Source organism: Bicyclus anynana, chromosome 17 (assembly GCF_947172395.1).
Source record: "Bicyclus anynana chromosome 17, ilBicAnyn1.1, whole genome shotgun sequence".
Lineage (NCBI taxonomy): Eukaryota > Metazoa > Arthropoda > Insecta > Lepidoptera > Nymphalidae > Bicyclus > Bicyclus anynana.
Window position 1 is genome coordinate 9,541,522 of NC_069099.1, and position 14,375 is coordinate 9,555,896.

Sequence of the window (14,375 nt, forward strand, 5' to 3'; positions counted from 1 at the left end):
TAGTACTGGTTAAAGACGTCTTTTACTCGTAAAATTAGTTAACAATCCCCTTCTCTACTTAAGTCATTCTCCCCGCCTATCCCAAAATAATCCATGAAGGTTAGACGGTCTTCGTGGAGCAGTAGTGTGTGCGGTGGATTGACAAAGACGGAGGTCCTTTATTCGATCCTCGGCTGGGCCGATTGAGGTTTTCCTAATTGGTCCAGGTCTGGCTGGTGGGAGGTTTTAGCCGTGGTTAGTTACCGACAAAGACGTACCGCCAAGCGATTTAACGTTTCGCTACGGTGTCGTGTAGAAACATAAAGGGGTGTGGCTTTTCATCCTCCTCCTAACAAGTTAGCCCTCTTCCATCTTAGATTGCATCATCACTTACCATCAGATGAGATTATAGTCAAGGGCTAAAACATAAAAAAATAGGTGTGGACGGATCGAATGAGCTAGTCGTATAAATAGCCAGCACTCGGCTTCTAACTACTACCTACCCAACTTAAAGAGAGCAAGAAGAATAATGTTTAATTTACTATCATTATTGAAACAAAATAAATATTTGAAAAAAATAAATAAAAATATATCAACAGAATTCATCACGTGAAAGTACGTGAAGTTACCACAGAAAACATAAGAACAGTATTACTCATAAGATTTATTTTTAGTAATCTTCCTTTAAAAAAGTGTAATGATATTTTTTTTCAATTAAGCGAAATCTAATGCTTGTGGGTGAGATATTCTGACATGAACGATGAGAGATCAAGCGTAGGATCGAAGCCTTCGTAGGCTTTATGTGCTCTTCGCATGAGTTGGCGATTTGCTAGGCTATCCATTCAACCGCTGCGTAATTGAGTAAGTAAGATCCAAACATACAATCTTACATACCAAAAATACATTTCTAATATCACTGGATGAATACCTGTGATATTATATATATTAATAACCTGTATTATTAAATAGAAATAATGAATTATATTAAATAGAATTTAAATATCGTAATGTATCTCATTACGCACAAGTGCCGTTATGTAATATAAAATACACATGTACCGTAATGTAATGTAAAATGCACATGTGCCATAATGTAATATAAAACCTTTATCATCCGTCTAAAAACGAACGGTACTTTTTAAATCTAAGCAAAGAGTTTTATGTTAGAAATGTATCAAGATTCTATGAATAAAATTAACTTTGTGGGATAAAATATAATAAATAAACATTTAATTCTTTCATTTTAATAATTTTGACAATAAATGACAACCATTTATAATTAAGAGAAACACAAAAATATTAATTTACTTACCTTTTTACTGGCTGTTTTTGGTTGCATTTATTTGCCTAAAAAAATGCTAGTGTGCGCCCTTAGCTATCTGTGCGAAATAGACAAACGTATCAAAATGTCAACATATAGAAAACAGGCAAAGATGCAAATTCATTTTCTGAAAGTGTGTTCAAAGTGTGTTTCCTCGCAAACGCCGTATGACATACGTGCACTTTGTTAATTACAGCCTCTTCTTCCTTACTGTAGCTCTCGCCTTTGGCTCGAGCTTGCAATATCGCCACGGCTGTCATTTTCAAATTACCGCACTTATATCATAATGTACCTACTATTATAAGCCTGAGGTCAAAATGTACAAAATTACAACAACAAACAATTAGCCTATAATAAGCCTTTACCACACAGTTTTGTTATTTAAGTGGCAATGAGGGTCAAAGATTCCTATCAAAGGGAGTAAACTAGTTCAACCGGAAATCGAATCAGGATCTCCTTCTTGCGGAGCGAATTTTCCTCTTATTTATTCTATCGATGAATACAAATTGTTAATGCGTGCGTGAGATAGAAAATTATACCTCGACTAGCGGACGCCCGCGACTTCGTCCGCGTAAAAATCGATGTCAACTTTCAACCCCTATTTCACATTCTATTTTGCAAGTTTTATAATTTATACCTAATAAATAGTCCACTTATCATTTACGTTTACAAATGTACCTAGAAAAATTAAGGACTTTCCGTACAAACTTTCTACCCCTACTTCACCCATTTCTGATTTTGTTTTCGCGACAAAAAGTATCCTATTATCCTTCTACGTATTATGGTCTCAAATCGTCTTAAGTATCATTTGAATTCATTCTGTAGTTTCAGCGTGATGCCCGGTCAAAAAAAAGGCAAACAGACAGACAAAAAATAGAAAATAGGCTTCAGTATCGATCTCCTACCTCTACCCTACCCGTACCCTAACTGTATCCTACCCCTACCCTACCCATACCCTACCCTACCCGTAATCTTCCCTTTTATACTGCCTCTACCCTACCCCTAACCTAGGCATACACTCCCCTACCCTGCCCTACCCCACCCTACCCCTACCTTACCTTTACCCCTACCCTACCCTTACACAACCCCTACCCTACCTGTACCCTACCCTACTCTACCCTATACCTTTCCTACCTTATCCCTACCCTTAGCAAAATCTGTCCAGCCCTATGAGCGTGGTGCGATGACAAAGGAAAATAGAGACTTCTATGCTAAAATTATAACCTTTGGATCTACTGGACCGATTTGAAAGATAGATATTAAGTTTTACCAATAGAAAGCTACGTTATTTGCGAGTGTCATAGGCTATGTTTGATTCCCATATTCACACAGGAACGGGAACTACGTAATTGAAAGCGCGGGGCGTCATGTAGCGGAATTTCTGCGTCTTTTAGAAATTTTGTATTGTCTCCGAAACTATTTAACTAATTAACATACTATAAAGGGCAAATTGTATCTCCATAATATCCTTGTGATTATTAAATAATTTATTTTGATAAGGATTTAAGTTAAGTAGCATAAATAATGACGCAAACCTAAGTATATAAAATTTATAATTTTTAAAACACAAAAGGTACTATATCTGCTAATATATTGAAGATAGATATGTGGTGTCGCGGACTTTTTTGTAGAACTTTTAAAGATACATAAAGCCTCCATACATTAATTTCAATTTTACATAATGGTTAAGGCAGCGCATGCGAATAAGTCTGCTTAAGAGGATTTTCGGTCCGACCTGTATGACAAAAACTGTGTTAACTCGGCGAATATATATCATACTAATATAAGATATAGCCTATAGCACTCCTCGATAATGTAGCATTCTACTGGTGAAAGAATTTTTGAAATCGGACCAGTAGTTCCGAAGATTACCCCATTTAAAAAATGTGACAAACTTACAAACTTACAAACTTTACCTCTTTATAATATTAGTATAGATGAAACGAATATTACTATTATAAATTCCTAGCGAACCGCCGGCGTTTTCTATAACTAAATACTCGTCGTCATCAACCCATCAACCCATATTCGGCTCACTGCTGAGCCCGAGTCTCCTCTCAGAATGAGAGGGGTTAGGCCAATAGTCCGCCACGCTGGCCCAATGCGGATTGGCAGACTTCACACACGCAGAGAATTAAGATTATTCTCTGGTATGCATGTTTCCTCACGATGTTTTCCTTCACCGATTGAGACACGTGATATTTAATTTCTTAAAATGCACACAACTGAAAAGTTGGAGGTCCATGCCCCAGACCGGTTTCGAACCCACACCCTCCGGAATCGGAGGCAGAGGTCATATCCACTAGGCTATCACGGCTCTTAACTAAATACTACTAGGCCTTTATTAGCCACCTAATTAGCTGATTTTTTCAGGTTCTGTAAGCCTTCATTTGCACTAGAGTTTTTAACGGACACCTAAAAAAGCGTTTAAATAAAACAAATACACTCCCAAGTAAATGTTCACACGACAGCGTTTTTAAAACGCGACGCTTTTTTGCGTGTAGTGTTGAATTTTCAATTTTGGGCATTGAAAATAGACCTTCATTCAACTTCATACTGTATTTGAACGCTTTTTTAACGCCTACTAAAATACGCTCGCCCAAATGGAGGCTAAGCCCTTGTTAATAAAACTACAATGTCATCTGCGTAATATCCACTACCAACTCTACGATTTACGAAAGGTTGTCTGTAGCTATCGGATGTAATTTTTACCAATAATCTCAATTTAGATCAGTTAGCATTAAATAAACAGTGAATACGAAATCACGTGACCTATCACTAACAATTAGCTGGCTGGCGAATTTCGCGTATATCAACTAAAGGTACTCAAAATTAGTGAATTAGCTGAACAGTAATTAAGATAAAGCCAGTGCAATATAGTAACGTAGTGCTTGTAATTTCCGTTACCAAAGTTTAGTATTTATAGTTTCTAAATTGACACTATTCTGGTCTGTTAGGTCTCCGTTAGTAATTCCCACCGTACTTGGGTCCCAGCTGAAAATCAGGGCTTTATACTCTTTAATAATAGGAGCAAGTGGCTAATACGCTGAGCTGGAAACTTTTACTAGATTTTGTCACACATTGCAGGATATTACCCCGATTTTGCTCCTTGAGCTTTTTATTAAGTTCTGAGATGGTAAATTTTGTGGTATATAATTAAATTTAATAATAAAAATTATTTTTTTTATTACTGTGCTTCTTGACATTTGACAAAATTTTTATATGCTTTTGGGACATTTTTTCACCTACTGTTTGAAATAACATATTTTTTATATAATTGCTCAGAAAAAAAAATACTGTTGAAGTTGTATTTTATTTAATAAAAAAATATTACTTTATATATTTTGGGATTTCTTGGTAAGTAGAATGTACTGAAATGGTATGGTATTACAGAACATGAGTGTTTGTTGTGTTTCACAACAAACGTTTGTTTCTTTCGTTAAAAAAAGTTTCTACACTTTTACACACTCACGTGTTGTTAATAATTCGTCAACTGTAAAACAATTGTCTGTACATTGAACAACTACGAGCAAAATTTCAAAGCCAAACTGACTTCCAAAGTAGACAAACTATACTTACCATTTTAAAATAAACAATTTTAAATCGTTTTCATACATTATTCACTGACGTAAACACCTTAATTATCAGGATAGTGTAATTAATGCAACTCTGCGCGTCATTCCAACTAGAACATACCAATAATAACAAATATTATACATATACATGCTTCTCAAGGGCATAGATGTAAAAAGTCCGGATACCGTCTCCTACACTAAAGACTGACGCACCCCAATGATGCCAGTTCGCTTAAATACGTACACTCCGACAAGCACACAATATATGCACAATTGTAAAGATTCGCATTGGGCCTTTAATTTCCTAAATCTGGCAAAACACTTCACACTCACACACACTTAGATACTCGGCGCCATTAAAGTGCTTCAGTTGTTTGACAGCGAGATACTGTCTACTTATTAGTCTATGCTCAAGATGTTAATTCTTAGAATTGAACTCAGTGTGATACTCGTGAATTTTAATTATTGTTCTACACCATGACCTAGGATTCAAAGGATGCTAGGATGATAGGATTCAAGGGTAATAGGATGCAAGAGTGCTAGCTAGAATATATTATAAGCCTCTATGTGGTTCTGTGTCCTTCCACTGAGTTTAAACATTCGGCAGTTGGTTCCGAGCCGCCGCTCTGAAGTGTTGTGGCGTTAATCCGTGAATAAATTTTACGAAAACGTTATGGAAAGTGTCTTGTGAACTTAGTTAACATCGAACTTAATTAATTTTTATTAATTATTTTTTTTTTCATTAATCATTAATTATCATGGATTTAATAAAAATAAATAGAAATTAAATAATGACTAAGGTTTCACGCGTAATTGGACATTTGTGTGATTTTACGTGTGGTTTAAATTATTCTTAAATTGTGTTGTTGGAGAAAAATATACAGAAATTGTAAGTAACGTAAATACAAGAAATTATATTTAATTATTATTTATACATTCTAGCTATTCTTACTAATATTTTTTTTTCCACAAGAACTCGTACCTAGGTACGAAGTTGAAGAAAAAAAAATACTTTTTGTGTTTACCTATTTGTTAATCCGGTATCATTGTGCACCTGGTATATGTATATGAAAAACGTTTCGCCACTTTTGCTTAGTTTGGCTTTGTTGCCAAATATTTACGAAAAAAGGTTCTGTGTTCGACTTTCAGCTCGCGTCCAATAGAGTTTTTTTATTGTGGCGTAACCCGGTTTTGTGACCAGGGTAATTGACCCAAACTAATATATACCTCTAATAACTTTTTTATTTGTTTTTAACGTATAGGCTCTACTTCTAATTAAAAATGAAAACTTCATTCCTATACCAATGGAAAACTACTTTACTAGCGAGTAACATTAGCTATTTTTATCGCCGTATTCCCACGGGAATGGAAGCTACGCGGGTGAAACCGGGGGGACCTGCTGGTACAGTAAAAATGCGATAGTTCTATGTTTGTTTGGTTTCATGGCTAAATCGTTAAACCGATTGAAATTCTTTCACAAGTGGAAACATTCATAAATTCTCAGATTAACTTTGGCTACATATTATCCCCACGGTATTTCTACGAGAACGGAAACTACGCAGCTCATTGCTAGCTTGAAATAAATTAAAGTTATATATTTAGAGCGACCAAGCGACTTGGACTTGGTCGCTGACTATGGGCCTTATTAGAAGGCTCTAAGTTACTCAGCGGGCGATGGAGCGAGCTATGCTTGGAGTTTACCGCAGACGAAGTCACTGACATAGCTCAGCGAGTCGCGAAGCTGAAGTGGCAATGGGCAGGCCACATAGTTCGAAGAACCAATGGACGTTGGGGTCCCAAGGTGCTGGAATGGCGACCCACCACCGGAAAGCGCAGTGTTGGTCGACCCAGGTGGACCGAGAATATCAAGCGGGTTACAGGGAGCCGCTGGATGCTGGCGGCTCGAGACCTCTGTGCTTGGAGGTCCATGCAAGAGGCCTATGTCTAGCAGTGGACGTCTATCGGCTGATATATATGTTTAGAGACTTTATGCGAGCTTTAAAAGTGACTTGTTAAGAATTATTATTTCTTAACGAATGGCTGAGTGTATTTCTGTAGTCAAAGGGATAACTGAGAAAACCTTTGATATCCACCTGTCTATCAACGAATATGTCATAACCTATAATCGATATTGCCCCTTTTTCGAAAATATAATGCCTTCGATTCGGAGGGCGTAGGCAAGAATCCGATCCGGGACATGCACCTCCAAATATACAGTTTTGTGCAAGAAATTAAATATCACGTGTCTCAAACGATAAAGGAGAAACATCGTGACGAAACCTGAGTTTTTTTTTTAATTATCTACGTATGTGAAGTCTGCCAACCCGCATTGGCCCAGCCAGCGTGGTGGACTAATTCCTAACCCCTCTCATTCTGAGAGGAGACTCGTGCTCAACAGTGAACCGAATATGGGTTGTTGATGATAACGATGAATAAAAAATCAAAGGCGCCCGTCTAATACTTACCTACCAGAAAATGTCATTTTGATTTCAGCTATTTCGCACTTAATGTTACCCGAGTTATTGGTATATTTCAATGACCTTATGAAGACAGAGGAAAATGGCTGAATCGTGTGTATTGGCGTACCACACAACGATCCAGCTATTTTCCCGAAAGGCCTATTTCTTTTTGTCCAGTAGTCATAGTCGGATATGGAGTTTCTGATGAAGATGACATACTTAATGTTACTTTTTGTGCATGTTTAGAACTTTTCGTGTTCATTTCTGATACGAATTTAGTCGGCATTTTGTTTATTTATAAACTTCCTGCTTAAAAATCTTTTTACTATTTAAATAATGTCTACAGGGCTCTCCTGAAAGGAAAAGCCTCCTTATAGGAAAAGGGGATTTGGAAATTATATCAACTACGCGGCTCCAATGCTTATTAGTAGAGAGTTAATAATAATTCTTTATGTAACTATCACATGCCAATGATAATGACCGAGACCGACAGTTTAACGAGCTGTCCGAGGCTAATGGGTGTAATATACTCCCCAACTCCAAGCTGCAACTGAAGGTTAGCCGGAAAGAAAAATACTTTATAGCCTGGCTCGAGATTTGCTCTTTAGGGGATGGACGTCCACTGCAGGACCTTTTGTAGGAAACATCACGATTCTGAACCGCCTGAATCCAGCGAATCCCTGTGACTCGCTTGATGTCGTCAGTCCACCTGGTGGGTCTGCGAGGTCGTCATTCCGATTTTGTGTTACTATTTTGACGACCTCACTGGCGCAGTTAGTACCTAGTTGGATCTCAACATAAAGGTCTGTGGTTCGATAGCTCAGTTTAGGATTTTTAGTTCCTAAATTAGCTCAGGTCTGGTCTGGTGGTAGGCTTCGACAGTGGCTAGTTACCTTACTGGCAAAGACGTACCGCCAAGCAATTTAGCGTTCCGGTACGATGCCGGGTAGAAACCGTCTGAGGTGTGGGTAAAATGCACTTGTAACTCTTCCAAGTTAGCCCGCTCCCATCTTATACTGCTTCGTCATCTAACATTAGATGATATCGCAGTCAAGGGTACCTTGACAATGAATAAAAATAAATAAAACATTAGTTTTATTCTAAGCAGTACGTGTACTAGACAGACAGCATGACCACAAACGTTTCCACTATTGCATAAATTATACATTTACATAATTGCGAATGCTACGAATTCTATCAAGACTTTCTACTTACGAGGAATCCTTCAATACTCTTCCATAAAAGCAAGTAAATATTATTTCTTGAAGTCAATGTTTTTCTTCGGTTTTCGTTTATTTTGATAAGTTTGACGTGTCTGTTTATGTTTATAGGTGTATCGTACCTTATAAAATCTAAAAACTGAATAGATTACGATGAGGTTTTTTATTTGAAAGCTCACATAGTCAAGATTGTGCTTGGCTTTATATACGATGAAGATCCGATGAACCATTTAAGAACATCAGCCATTTTCTATTATAGGGATTTAGTATAATTCATGACTGTTGGAGGATTTCAATATTTTTATTTAATTCATTTATGGTATACAGTTTTTTGGCACGAATTGCACAGGAAAATAAAGGCAGTATACTAAAAAGCGCAAAATTAACTGACAATTGCTGTATGAATTATTAGCGCTTTTGAACTTCTCATGGGAGGGTAAACCACTTCGTAACGTAACGCGTTACGGCGCCACTTCGACTGGCTTACCTTTCTCTCACGTATACGGCAGCAGGTTTAAGTTTTAACTTCTGTCAAGCGTTCCAGACGCACAGTTTCTTCGGAGAAGGTGGCAATAATTATGCTAAACTAATTAACTAAATATGATATTATACTGTTCATTCAATGAACTGATGATGACCTTATACAAACTTGAAGTCAAGTAGGTCATCTACTTCTTCTGTCGATTATTACCTACCATAAAAGTATTATGAAACTTTCTAACGTGAACGCTCTATAAAACCTGTCTCTCAAACATAATACTCGACTTAAAGCCATAATAAATGATGTCATCGCCACCGACTATTTCATTTTAAATTATTAAAAACTTACCTAGATAAACGGTTAATATTGCGAAACTTGTAGATTTTCTGTAGTAAATAAAGTTAATTAATGATTGATTTATTATTGATTAAGTCATTTAAAAAAGGATCGAATCACCTATAAATCGCTTGAGACTGTACCACTGTCATGATTTTACTATTGCACTCCAAGACACCAGGTGGAATTTCATCACATTATTCTATGTCATTGATATTCCTAGAACTCAAACAAAGCGTTTTGAATCTTCACATCATATATGCATTAGAGCCTAGAATTATCTCAAAGCCATAACACTCTTTCATTATAATTAAGAAGAAAGTCAATAACTTGAACATTCAAAGACACTTTACGCTTAGAATGCCTTCCAAGCCCTTAGCCAAAGATTTAAGGAAGAGAAATAACTGTCAACAATATCAGCTTGTATATTATTATTAGGTCTGGCCATCATAATCTTTTTCTTTAATTAAGAGGAAAGACAATCATTTTAACATTGAGATATATTTTACGTATGTTTAGGGTCTAGAATTTTCTCCAAGCCCTAAGCCAGAGATAAATTTTAGGGAAGAGAAATCACTGACAACATAATAAGCTTGTATATAATTATTAGATCTGGCAATATTTCTCTATAATTAAGAGGAAAGGCAATAGTTTAAACATTCCGAGACACCAATGGACTTATCGCCTTTAATCGTTGTTTGACTAGCGAAATCGACCGATTTGTGCTGTCGTAACTAGGTCACATAACCCTCATCTTCACAATGTAACGGTGAATAAATTTTATAGATCATATTATACAAAATGATGATGAATGATGAATCAATAAAACAGTAGGCTCACACTCCTCTTATGATAATATTAAGACGTAAAGCTCTATCTCAAATGAAATGTATAAGGGACATAACAAATATACATAAAGTTCGTATTTGAACTTTTAATATAAGGAAAGTAATGCTTAAGTAAATAATGTTCATACTTGACTAGTTACTTTAAACCTTTTTACCTAAAAATTTAAATACTTATTTGACAAAAAAAAACTAGAAAGTATTTGTTAGAACATCATCGCAGCTTCTGAATATGCACAAACTCTCAGGTGCCGTAAATACTCGGCCATATCTATGGATTTTATTTAATAGTTTATGTCTGTGCGGAGGTTGCGTTTGACTTTGTACCCATGGGCATCAGATACCAAGAACTTTATTATTATGCTGTTTTATAAAATAGGATAGTTGACACAAGATTTATTGCTTTTTGGCCCAAAAGATAAGTAAGCCTTGAGTTATTTAAAAAAAAAAATGTTTTTACTTCAAACTCTTTATATACTCGATATTATTTTTCGCTTTTTAGTTTATTTTTTGATTAAAGTTTGTGGTTTGATTCAAAATACACCCTTTCCAATAGAAAAATAATAACCAAATTCAGACCGGACCACTCTATAAAAAATTATGCGTGTTCAGACATAAAAAATATACCTTCCTCCGTTATTCGTAGCTTATAAATAATAACCAGCATCCTCAGAATATGTTCTGTTGCAGCACCTACTTGGCTTAGACTTGTATTATAAATTTATAGTGTGTAATTAACCATCTTTCTTCTCCTCCTGTTGTTTTACAATCTGAGGGAGTGATTCCATGAAAAGGTAAGGAAGTTTGTAACAGGAAGTTATGAACTCTGTTTGATTTGACTTAAAGAACATAATTTATTTACATTATTTATAACATATATATATTATAACATAATTTATACATTATTAACTTAAAAAAATAGTTATTTTATTTAAAGATTTGTATATTAATAACTAATTTGGCACGTTTTTTAAATGTACACTGTAAACAAGATTCAGTAATATAAAGGCTTTTCATTTTTTTTATTTTTTATTTATAGAACATAAAGCGCTTAAGCTTTTACATCTGTGAATTGACCAATGAGTGCTATGCGCTGCTAGAGTTGGCTGATAGTTGTTGGTACTGAGACAATCCAATATTCGAGATTCAGATAATGTATTTATTAGAGTTGCATTTTAAGTGTGCTGTCATATAAAATAATTTATAAATGTGTAAATAATATCAATAAATAATAAATTAAAAAAAATAAATAACTGAATAAATATACTTAAACATAACAATCCACTATCTACTTAACTAGCTCCAATACAACTTGTAGAGAAAAAAATTTTAATAAAAAAAATTTAACCGACTTCCAACTAAAAAATTAACCTAAACTAAAAAGCAAAAAATAACATCTTACCTATGTGCTACCTTCTGATCAGTTTGAAGGCGGTGCCAAGCCAGTGATGTTTTAATTTAAGCCGTTTAAATTACAAAATTTCTGTGGTTCTTTCAGAAACGGCTTTAATTAAAACATGACACTGGATTGGCACCGCCTCCAAACTGATCAGAAGGTAGCACATAGGTAAGATGTTATTTTTTGCTTTTTAGTTTAGGTTATTTTTTTAGTTAGAAGTCGGTTAAATTTTTTTTATTAAAATTTTTATTTTTAAATTTTTAGTGTTAGCACACCTACTGAGTGTGAACAAAAATTAATAAGCAATTAGTTGAAACGTTATTTTCTTATGATAAGTATCTAAGTCCTACAATCCCAATTTTAAAAATACTACCTTAACTCATATACAAAATTTCACTCCCCCTTTATCCACACGTAATATGAATATTCAGAAAATCGTGAAAGGTGACTGTCCTCCGTCTTCATCACCAGACCCCCTATGCAGTCACATTCTCATCAATACAAAATTATCAAGTCAAAACACAAGGTAGCTACTGTGAACCGTTGAGGAGTTCCCTTAACTATCCTTCGTCTTCATCACCAGACCCCTAATACAGTCACAACCCATCTAGGTGGAAAGTTCTCATCAATACAAATAAATCAAGCCCAAACAAAAGGTACCTGCTGTAAATCGTTGACGAGTTCCATCGTCTGTGTTTCGACTCCATCATCAAACCAACTCCAAACCTTCATAAAAGTGTAGTGGTTTAAAATACCTTATGGAAACACTAACAAACGCACAAGCCGTCCCTACAATTTTCGAAAGTTCCCCTCGATATACAAATATACCCAGACACTGGACAACACCCATGCTCAATACATACGAGTACGTAACCAACGTATTACGTATGGATACAGAGCGCAGGGTCACTATCCACTATGCCACGCAGTTGTCAGTAAATATATTTACTGTATATAAACAGTAAATATAAGAGAATTATAAAGAGAGTCTAAAAAGAGGAGATCAATAAATTATTCAAGCATCATTAAGATGCTTATGCCAAGGTGAGACGTCAGAATGTTAGAGTGATTTTAGACTAGCGTATTTTTTTTGCGCGTATACGGTCATTTCAGCATACGTGCTTACACGCGCGCTACATTACAAAAACAGGACTCGCATAAACGGGCATATTTTAGCGTGTTCACTCAAACCGGCGATGTCGTGTTAGTATCAACATAACATAGACGAACTTAGAAGCGCGTCAACCCTCGTATGAGTTGAGCGTGAGCCAGAAAACGCGCCTATACGCGCTTCCAAAAACGAACTACTACGCGCGTATAAAACGCTAGTCTGAAACCACTCTTACGCATAATTATCACATGTATAACGTGTAGGTACACATTATATGCGACTAATGTAAGGCTTGCTGGTTATTTTTCGTCGTTGGATGTCCTGATTGCATATCATATCTTTGCTATTAATTACTTAACGATTGGCTTGTAGTTTAGAGTGAATTTGAACGTTGTAGTTTTTAGAGACTTAGCTTTTCGACTACTTTTACTGAATGATTTGATGTAGTTGAGGTGGAGTTTCATGTTTTTCCCACTTTCACGCCATTGGGAAATACTCGTATTCTTCCACATTGACTTACACCGTTAAAAGGTTTTGGGAATTATTCTTCCACAAAAAGTCAATTAATTCCTTTCAGTGTTTGTTTTTTTTTTTATAAAAAATCATGAACATGTAATTGTTTTTTATTCTTTATAAGTTAGGCTACAATCACACCTGATGGTAAGGATGATAAAGACGGGATAACTTGTTAAGAGCCTATTCTTAATGAATATCCAGAACCCTTTCGGTTTTTACACGACATCGTACTAGAACGCTCAATCGCTTAGCGGTACGTATTTGCCGTTAAGGTGGTAACTATCCACGGCTGAAGTCTCCCACCAGCCACCAATTAAGAAAACCTCAATCAGCCCAGCCGGGGATAGAACCAAGGACCTACGTTTTGTTAATCCACCGCGCATATCACTGCGCCATGGAGGCCGTCAAATAGTTAGTTGCTTATTCCTTAGGCTTGTACACTATTCATTATACAACTATTTAATATATAGCCTCAATAGCTCCACGATAAAGGGTAGAGCCAGACTAACGCCGGGAGGACATGGGTTCGAACCCTGCCCGCTTGGTTACCCACTCCTAATACAGTCAAGTAAATTTCCATACAGTTAGACATATTAAAAAAAAGTTTCAAAATGACATTAGATAAAACGAGTACACCAATAATAACATCAGACGCCAATTTAATTCTGCCGACTACGAAACACGGAATAACCCAAATACATAATTGTATGCCGCCTTTTATGTTCAAAAATTACTTATTATGGCATATGCTAATTAAGTTTTTATAACCAATTCGATATGATATATTATAATAAACTATGTAGTCCATCTTCGTCAACAAGTTTTGTTTATGCGTACCAAAGAAAACCACAATCACTCAACAGTAAAAGGTCAATGCTTCGTTCGGTTTTTCCTATTGGACTATTGTTTCGACTGTTTTTTGTTTTTTATTCTTAACAAGTTACCCCTTGACTACGATCTCATCTGATGGTAAGTGATGATGCATTCAACGCCCCTATCGGTTTCTACACGAAATCGCTTGGCGGTTTATCTTTGGACCAGCCAGATCGAAACCTAAATCGGCCCAGCTAAGATCTCTGTCTTGTAAATCCACCGCGCATATCACGCCACGGAAGCCGTCAAAAACTGTTGTC

The 14,375-nt window shown here is 35.9% G+C and overlaps 1 protein-coding gene across 2 annotated transcripts in view; it reads left to right on the plus strand.

Moving 5' to 3' along the window:
- The window catches only part of LOC112053225 (gonadotropin-releasing hormone receptor), a 93,804-nt gene that overhangs the window by 48,547 nt on the left and 30,882 nt on the right, over positions 1 to 14,375 (plus strand). Inside the window, exon 1 of one of the 2 annotated variants that reach the window (XM_024092586.2) lies at positions 5,477 to 5,764. The exons of the other annotated variant lie outside the window; for it this stretch is intronic. The gene's annotated coding sequence lies outside the window, so the exon portion shown is untranslated. Of the gene's footprint in view, positions 1 to 5,476; positions 5,765 to 14,375 lie in introns of those variants that run through there. 2 annotated transcript variants of the gene reach the window in all.